Below are 8,493 nucleotides of genomic sequence, written 5' to 3'. Positions count from 1 at the left end.
AACACACACACACAAATGGTAGTTATTCTTTAATTTGCAGTCCCTCCATCCTAAAATAAGTGTCTTAACTCTAGTACAATTTTATACTAAAGTTAGTACAAAGTTGAGCACTTATTTTGGGACGGATGGAGTAGTATTTATGAGTGAAACTGCCTTGAAATGCAACATATCAACACATTTATACCAGTTGTGTGATGTGCCCTGTTAGTTTGCCATTCCATAGTCCATTCCCAGGATGATCCATTAACCTAGAGAGAGAACACCAATTTCAATTAAAAAAAAGCAAAACATAAGGTTGTAATGTAATGAAGATCTCAGCTGTACAATAAAAAAAGAGAGAAGCTATTGTATCTAATCGGAAGCAGTAGCACATGTCATGGTATATACTTATATTATATACAGAATTCGATTTCAGAACACCCAAGTAGTCTGTTACCATATTCACAATGCTCTGTCAATGGTAAAACATTGCTAGTACCTGCAAAAAAGTGTAAAAACAAAATGATGGAACGTTATAAAATAACAATTAATAATTGATGTCAACAACATCTACTTTGCCAAGCTGCAGATGCCCTCTAACTTCCTAATGATTGAAATCCCACAAATATTCCTTCAAGTCAGAAACGGTTATATAACTTGACTCGTGGAGACATCACCAGATTTTTCTTCCGTTCTTGCCTCCAAAAGGATTAGTATGTAATACATTAGAGTAAATGGATAGGTGCAAATAATCTCCTAAATTGAAAACCTGCATAGGTGCAATGTTGAGACAGGATAGCCTCTGACTATGAGATGCTAAGCATGCCTTGGCATCTGGACTGAACTTCTGAACTTCTGTGAATCAACTTTTGACTATAGTTTTCAAGCAGAAAGCATCTCAGTATTTTGCATCTAAAGTTCCTTCCCTGAATATTTCCCGTGTGCAAAAATGAGAATGATTTGGAGCGTGGGATTGGGGGATTTGGAGCGTTGCCTTGAGGATGTCGAGCCTGACGGAGCCGTAGACGACGCCGACGCCGATGCCGACCGCGGAGATCCTGGCCACCTACAAAGCAACATCGCGAGGGGAAGAAACCTGCCGGTCAGTCAGTCAGATCTGATCCGCGAGGCCGCGGACGAATCGGGGGAGGGGTAGGGAGGAGTGCATCGGTCGCTTACGAGGTTTAAGACAAACTTGCATCGCTAGAGACTTCTCCAACTCCTTCAAAGACTCCTGCAACTTTTGCTCAGGGGCTTCACCATGCCACCAACTTCTTCAGGTGCCAACAACATGAACAGATAACGGGGTGAGAGGGGGAAGGGAACAGAGATGGAGGAGGGATAAGGGAGAGGAGAGAAGAGGGGGAAAGAGGAAGGGGTGGAGATACCTGTGATAACGGGGAGGCGGCAGTGCGGGACGGGAAGACTCGCCGCCGGCGGGCAGGATGAAGAGCTGGCGGCTCCAACCCTAGCTTGCGCGTGAGAACTGCATCCGTCGCACACAACCAAGGCATCCATCGTCTGCCGTCGTGCTCCAGCGAGCTGGCGACCGAGGGTTGCCTGGAGCGGAGGTGGAGGCGACCAGAGCCGGCGGCGGCGCGGCGCCGAGGTTGGTGCGACGGCGAGCTCGGGCGGCGGGGCAGAAGCTGCAGGAGACGGCGGCGGGGACCTCGAGGCCGAGCTCAGGCCATGGCTTCCCTGGCTCCAGAGGCCGTGGCAGCGCCGGACGCAGCGGCGGGGCGAGGAGGAGGCCGGCCGTCGGGGAGGCAGGAGCTCCTCGTCCCCTCGATCCAGATCGAGATCGAGGAGGGAGCAACAGGGGCGCGAGGGAGGGGGCGATAGGTTTAGGTTTTTTTGTCGCTGGTTAACCTTTGTGGGTCTTTTTTCGTTGGTTAACCTTCCTAGGTCTATTTTTTATACGTGAATGGGTGCGGGTTGGACTTTTAGGAAGAGATTTTTTCGGTTTTTGATGAATAAGTCAGAGGTGGGAGGAGGTATCAAAATAAACCAGAAAAGGTGAGACGAAAATTGATCGATGGAGACTACCGACTGCTTCATTAAGAATAGAGATATATTTTCGAATCTTTCGATGATTATCGAGCGTTGCATCTACTGATCCATCAAGCCATCACATCAAATCAGCCCATATCTGAGTCAAACCGGTGCAACTTGCCGTCCGGCGAAAGGCCAAAAATCATTTTCAGCTACTGCTATTGGGTCACACCACGTGTCAGGATAGATACGTGTTGAATATGGCATCCTATGTTCGATTACTCAATACAGCAAATTCGAATCAATCTCCAGTTTCCAAACTACAAGGCAAAAGTTGCGCAGTGCTCAGCGCCGGCAAGTCGGGGACTCGGTCTCCGTTTCCATCCCCAAGTTGCCACCGCGGCTTCGCTCCCTCTCCACGGAGTCATCGTCCTCCAACGCCCGCACCTGCTCTGCCCGATCATACCCGCGCCTGCTCTGGTCGGCTTATACTTCGCGCGCCCGCCGGTTCGTCCCCGCACCCTGACCTCGTGCTCGCCTTCGGATTATCTCCGTTGTTGCCTTTGAGCGGATGCTGCGCTACCCCGTGAAGCATTGCCTCTTACCAACGCGCCATTGAACCGCCCTGGATCAACCCACTTCCACCATGGCTGCGGCCCGCTTCACTCTACCTCAGGCTGGCTTCACTGATCCGCCGTTTCGGGTCGCCGGCTTGCTCGCCCGCTGGCTACGTTCGAGCTACTGCTCCTCTACTGTCACCGACCCTGTGAAGCAGCCGGCCGTTTTCACCTGCTGCTACTGAACCGGCCTACGGTTTCCTCATCCGCCTACAAACCTTGCCCGACCCGGAAGAGGAGGATGAACCCGCCTCGTTGTTTTCTGTTCCTGCTGCGTTGAGTCACCGTTCAGCTCCGAGCCACTGGGGCCGTTGGGTCGCCTGCCTCCGTTTCTAAGTCGCCATGCCGCCCGTCTCCACCGGCCGCCGTCGCGGTCTCTGTGCTCGCGCTCCTATCGCCGTAGGCCGCCGTGGCCGGTTCACCGGCGTACTGCCGTTCCTCGCGGCCACGGCTCCACTTCTGCATGTGCGACCCGGAGGAGGATCGGGCTATAAGGACGCGGACTCTGACGCTGATGCGGTCTCTGCCTTTGTTGCAGTTACAGTTGCACCTCGACCCGTCTGGTTCGTCCACGCCGTTGACCCGTCACTGCTCACTGGTTGCTGTACTCCAATGCCGGTTCGCCCGCGGCCCCGGCTCGTCTCTGCCTCCGCCCGTTTTCGCGTTAAATCGCCGCCAGTCACCATCGAGTGGCCCGCGCGGCTTCAAGCCGGCCGAACCTTTGCTGTTGAACCGTCCCCGCGTCTGCAATTTCCGCTTCGCCGAGCCACCTCACCGGCCTTGGGTTGCCTCATCGCTTCCACCGCTCAGGGAGTTGCTGATGTGTTGAGCCGCCGTCGACGTTTTACCAAACCGCCACCGTTTAGCTAAATGCAGTCTGTCTCATGACGCCCTGAACCGCCGCGATGGGCGCCGGCCCACTTCTGCCTCGTCTTGGCCATGAACCGTTGCGCCCCGTGAACCGGTCAGCCGTCGCGCCTTTCTTCATCCACTGGATCGAGCGGCCGCCGGGTCGTCCCCGCGCAACCTCGCCTCGCCTTCGTCAAATCACCGACGGTTTACGGCAACCCCCTGCGCCGCTGAGCCACCATCACCGACGCGTCGAGCTGCTGTTGTGGCCCGCTTTGCTTCGCCTCTCCAACCCGCTACCGGATCAGCGGTGCCTGACCGGCCGGCCGCCTCGGGCTGCTGCTTGCCTGTCCGATATGGCCTACTGCGGCCCCACCGTGTCGGCCCTTCATCTGGTCTCCATTGAACCGCCGCGCTCTGCCAGATCGAACCTGTAAGCTGGCCTCTCGGCGCCTCAAACCGCCGCACCCCGAGCAGTGACCGCGGGCCTCCGCAGCCGCAACTCTTCAACCCGCCACCGGTTTAGCATCGCCTCGCCAACCGACCGCCTTGAGCTGCTGCTCACCTGCACGCCCCGCTGTTACTGCCCCTGCGAGCGCCGAGCGCCCGGTCCAAGTCGGCTTCCGCGGTCGTTGTTTCCGCCTCCTGCCGGGTCACTTCGGCCAGAGGCCGGCGCCGGTTTCTCCTCCGCCCGTCCGTTTACTCCAGCGCCAAGCTGCTGCCGCTTCACTAAACTGGTAGCGCAGCGGCCCGCCGTGCCAGGCCCTGGGCTGTCGCCTTGAGCCGTTTCCTCTGGCCTATTTCTGCGCCCGTGGGCTCCGTGCCACTGTCGCGTTGTACGTCCTCTGGCCGGTTCACACTTCAAGCCCCTACCGAGTCGTTTCCACCCTCGCGGTTGTGCCTGGTTCATCTCCGTCGCATGAGTCGCTGCCCTGATTTACTTTTGCCGGGAGTCGTCGCCTCGCCACCACCTCCGAACAGCCGTCGTGGCTCGTTCATTTCTGCCGCGGGCCATGGGAGCAGGCCTTACACATTTTTAGTGTAAAAAGATGATAGTATGGAGACGCATAAGCTGGATGATGCCAAATGTGTGATGGGTTCCAGGGAAAAATCCATGTGAAACTGCACTGGCCCGGTTCCCCAAGCAAAAACAAAAATGAACATGGGCGAAACACGCTGTCGGATTGCATCAACAGGCCAGATGGATCTATCACACGTCGGGTTACCCAAAAAATTATCAGGTGATATCTGTCCTAGTTCTTTTATGCAAACATATTTGATTCATCCGAGCATGATTACTCGCCCCTGTATTATTTCTATATGCGCAGGTTAAATTACCCACTACACAGGTGAAATTATACTGCACCATGATGCCCAATGGACGTGCGCAAGACGCCGCCCTTGCGGCCCGGTCCATATCAACTTGCTGGGATCACGCTTGATTGTTACTCAATGGGCGTGCGCAAGACGCCGCCCCTGCGGTCCAAACTACTCTGACTCACCCGAGATTGATCTCAGCTTCGCTGAAGTAATCATTAAGCTCCATGGCGGATAAATTCCGGCTTAACATATCAGGTGAAATCTATCCAATATTTTTTATATTCCATATTGCTTTCTTTAAAAGAGCAATTACTCCAGCTTGCGAAGTTATCTAATGCAGGACCTTAAACCGCCATATTGGTGCAAATTTAAAGGCCGTCAGAAACTTGCCGGCTTAAAAAGAAGGATTCTGGTTTAAAATCCGGCTCAAGGGAAAGCTATCTCCCACAAAGCTTTGAAGCTCTCAATATCCGGTTTAAAAAATTCCGGTTAAAAAGAATTCATCTCTCGCAAGTTCGAGTTCTCAGAAAAATTACAGGGACCCAAGAGAGTTTGTTGTAGATCATAACTCAAATATAGGCACCCGGCGAGCACAGCTCAAAAATATATCACTTGGGGGCTTCCGGCTTATTGAGCTAGGCTATGATTACCCATTTATCCGGGTTATAGGCCACATAAAAAATCACTTGGGGGCTTGGTCGTATTCGAACCATAGCTACACCTCTTGATCGGCGTAAGGCCACCAGGGAAATCACTTGGGGGCTTGGTCGTATTCGAACCATAGCTACGCCTCTTGATTCGCGTAAGGCCACCAGGGAAATCACTTGGGGGCCAAAGAGAGTGTTGTAAAAGCACAACTCGAACGTATGTACCCACTGAGCATAGCTCAAAATATTGCTTGGGGGATCTTTGCTTCTCAAAGAACAAAGAGTCTACACCTTTGTAATAGGCTATCAAGCCAGGCTTGGAAGCCAGGTGTAGTCACCTAAAACCCCGGGTTATCATGCCTTCTTTAAGTAAGCAACTCCATCCAGGTAATCCTGGTATGACCTGCCGAACGTTTGGCAAGTCAATCTTATACAGACCCTGAACTTGTCGAAGATAAAACAACGATTGGTTAATGTGAGGTCCGTCTTAAAAGGCTTTGTAAAATGGTTTAACTCAGTGGTCTGGCAGCCCATGAAAAGCCTCGATTTTGGGCCTGGCAGCCCATGAAAAGCCTCGCGTCTTCCTATGCTTGTATTCGACAAATTTTCTCTTTTTGAGGTTTACAACACTTTATGATAAACCGGTGTTTATTAACCCGACCTGGCCTTCGACTATAAGTCGCCAGTATATATTTGGATTGCGCCATTGGAATCATGCGCTTATAAATCATTGAGTATATTATTCAAATCTTTAAAATAGCCAACATGGCTGGATTTTTATTATGGTTATCGATAACCAATATTATGATTAAGATTTTCAAAGTCGCTTTAGCGCAATGATTATTATTTTATCAATAGATATGATTCATTCTACAATGGAAGCTATAGTCCCGAGTCGCTGCAGGCTTACGACCCGGCACTTGGGGGCTACATTATTCAAGTTAAGATCACATCAAATATGCAAGTCTCATGTCACTGCAAGCATGCACCATGACACTTGGGGGCTAATGCAAAGTGTAAGTGCATCTAGTGCCCCTTAGTGATTTTGGTGTATTGAGGACTTGTAGGTTAAGGGACTAATGTGTTTATGAGTGTACACAAGTCTATAAGTCTATGAAGAGTTTGATATTTACAGAGAAAGTCGACCCCTAAAAATGAAGTTCTTCGTCTGAAGACTTTGGTATTCTAAAGATTTTCTGAAGACTTTGAAAGTGAAGGAAATGGTATGACCGTGAAGACTTGGTATTCATTCGAGGAACATGAAGCGTGAAGACTTTTGTTTTCGTAGTTTCATTTTCTTTTTCTTGAGTCATAGGAAACACCGTACTGTTAAAGAGGGTCGAGGAAATACTAAGAAAAAATTTCCATGTGATGCTTAACTCAAAATCCTACACCTACCAATCCCTTCGAGTGAAGCCATTGGAAATCTCATACAGTTCAGTCAATTTTTTCAGTGACAGAGACGAAGTTCTTCTGGTCTTTGAGGAATTTGTTCTGACTGAGGAGTTAGGAATTTGCCAGTGCAGATTTCCTACACAGTGAGGAACATGATAGCCCTGAGGATTTTGCTACTCAAAATTCCGACCGTTGCTGTGCTATGCGCCAGCTGTCCCAAAATATCTATCCACCTAACGGTCATATCATTGGAGGGCATTTATGTCTTATCATGTCGGGCTGCTCCCTAGGCTATAAATAGTCGCCCCCTACAACCACTAGCTGGTTGGCTGCTCCGAGAGAAACTGACACTTGTCATTTGAGAGCAACCCATCCTCCAAGGACTTTGAGCGAAAATCATCAAGTGAGGAAAAACTAAAAACCCAAAACCCAAACACCTACAAACCCCAAGTGATTGAGCATCACTGAAGAGATTAATCCTGCGTGGATCCGACGCTTGTTACCTTTGAAGACTGTGCTTCTTCCAGACAGTTAGGCGTCAAGGTCTAGAGCATCCAAGAGGAATTGTGGATCGCCGAGTGACCAAGTTTGTGAAGGTTTGGAAGTCACCTGAAGACTTATCACGAGTGATTGGACGAGGTCTGTGTGACCTTAGTTCAAGGAGAATACGTTGAGGACTGGGTGTCCTGAGCTGCGTGTTCAGGACTGGGTGTCCGGGACTGTGTGTCCTCGAGTTTAAATACTCAGCCGCTCCAACCAGACGTACAACTGAGACAGCAGTTGGAACTGGTCTACCAAATCATTGTCTTCACCAAGCTTACTGGTTCTATTCCCTCAACTCTTTCATTTCCTCATAACTGTGTTGTGTGTTTGTTCATATCTGTGTTTGAAGACTTTGACCGAAGACTTTCTCAATTTCCTCAGTTCAATTTCTTCAGTCTGTTTGTCTTCATCCTGTGTTATCATGTGATTACGCTTCCTGTACTCTGTGTTTGTCTTCATTTCATCATGATGACTATGATTGTATTCTGTTATGTTTACTTTTGAGTACTTATTCCGCTGCTAGTAGTTCTTCGCTAAGGAATTTCCTCACCGGCAAATTCCTCACTGAAGAATTTCATAAAAATCATCTATTCACCCCCCTCTAGTCGATATAACACACTTTCAATTGGTATCAGAGCAAGGTACTCCCTTATTCTGTGTGATTTTGGTTTAACCTCCTGGAGTTTTAGTTATGTCGACCGCATGTATGACAAAAGTGACATGCCCCATCTTTGACAGTCACGAGTATCCCAAGTGGAAGGCCATGATGAAGAAACGCCTCATGGCGATGAACAGTGAGCTGTGGACCGTCACTGAGATTGGTCTGGCCGATATGTGCAAGATGGCGGAAGCTGATGACATTCGCAAGTACACTCTTCTCAACCTCACGGCGAAGGATGTCATCTGCTCCAGTCTGTCACAAAATCAGTTCAGGAATATCATGCATCTCGATCATGCGAAGCTCATCTAGGACCGTCTCTCTGAGGTCTATGAAGGTCATCGAACCTATCATGATCCTTGGTTTGAGGACTTCAAGGAATCTCTCAAAGCGATGACATTCGAACCAGAATCATCATCTTCTGCATCATGCCTTATGGCAAAAGATGCTGAGGTAACTGAATGCTACCTATCCGAGTCTAGTGATGATGAAT

At 49.9% G+C, this 8,493-nt stretch overlaps 1 long non-coding RNA gene across 16 annotated transcripts in view; it reads right to left on the bottom strand.

The window, feature by feature from the left end:
- Positions 1–1,850, bottom strand: part of LOC119355752 — a 6,575-nt gene extending 4,725 nt beyond the window's left edge. For 13 of the 16 annotated variants that reach the window (XR_005171673.1, XR_005171675.1, XR_005171671.1 and 10 more), the window contains exons 1-3: positions 1,368–1,850; positions 1,159–1,253; positions 185–1,045 (exon numbers count right to left, since the gene is read on the bottom strand). This is a non-coding gene — a long non-coding RNA (uncharacterized LOC119355752). Of the gene's footprint in view, positions 1–184; positions 1,076–1,158; positions 1,254–1,367 lie in introns of all 16 variants that reach the window. The other 3 variants (XR_005171682.1, XR_005171674.1, XR_005171680.1) reach the window with 3 other exon arrangements.
- Between the last annotated feature and the right edge of the window lie 6,643 nt (positions 1,851–8,493).

Source organism: Triticum dicoccoides, chromosome 2A, assembly GCF_002162155.2.
Source record: "Triticum dicoccoides isolate Atlit2015 ecotype Zavitan chromosome 2A, WEW_v2.0, whole genome shotgun sequence".
Lineage (NCBI taxonomy): Eukaryota > Viridiplantae > Streptophyta > Magnoliopsida > Poales > Poaceae > Triticum > Triticum dicoccoides.
Note: the sequence above shows the minus strand (reverse complement) of the source record. Positions and strands in the feature narration are given on the sequence as shown.